This window comes from Carlito syrichta, unplaced genomic scaffold, assembly GCF_000164805.1.
Source record: "Carlito syrichta isolate Samal-C Ts95f unplaced genomic scaffold, Tarsius_syrichta-2.0.1 Scaffold88894, whole genome shotgun sequence".
In the NCBI taxonomy this organism is placed as follows: Eukaryota; Metazoa; Chordata; class Mammalia; order Primates; family Tarsiidae; genus Carlito; species Carlito syrichta.
In genome coordinates, this window is record NW_007032990.1 from 7,622 (window position 1) to 8,358 (window position 737).

Below are 737 nucleotides of genomic sequence, written 5' to 3' on the forward strand. Positions count from 1 at the left end.
ATTTTCTTTCTTTTTTTCTTCCTTTCTTTCTTCCTTCCTTCCTTCCTCCCCCCTCCGTTCCCTCCTTCCTCTCCCTTCCCCTCCCTTCCCCTCCCTTTCTCTCCCTTTTCCTTCCTTCCTTCCTTCCTTCTGAGTTGGAGTCTTACTCTGTTGCCTAGGCTGGAGTGCAGTCACATGCTCATGGCCACCCCAGCCTCGACCTGCTGGGCTCCAGCGATCCTTCCACCCCAGCCCTCCAAGGAGCTGGAACTACAGGTGGGCGCTACCACGCCCGACTAATTTTTTTATTTACTGTAGAGATGAGGTCTCGCCAAGTTGCCCGGGCTGGTCTTGAACCTGTAAGCTCAGGAAATCCTCTCACTTCAGCCTCCCAAAGTGCTGGGTTTTAGGCGTGAGCCATCGCGCCCAGCCCAGCCCAGGCCAGGTGTTTCTAGACTGGCCTCCTTGGATCTATCTGACGAATACGCTTGTGTTTTGAGGGGATTCTTTTACTGGCTCCTCATGTCCTTGATCTTTAAAAATGAAAGTGCTTCAAGGGTTGAGTCTTTGGGCCACTTGTCTTTTCTGTCTCTCATCCTCTCCTGATCCCACGTTTTTTTTTTTTGGTTTTTTTTTTTTGAGTTGGAGTCTCACTGTCGCCCAGACTGGAGTGCAGTGGCGGCTCCCGGCCACCGCAGCCTCGACCTGCTGGGCTCGGGCGATCCTTCCGCCTCAGCCTTCCGGGTAGCCGGAACTAC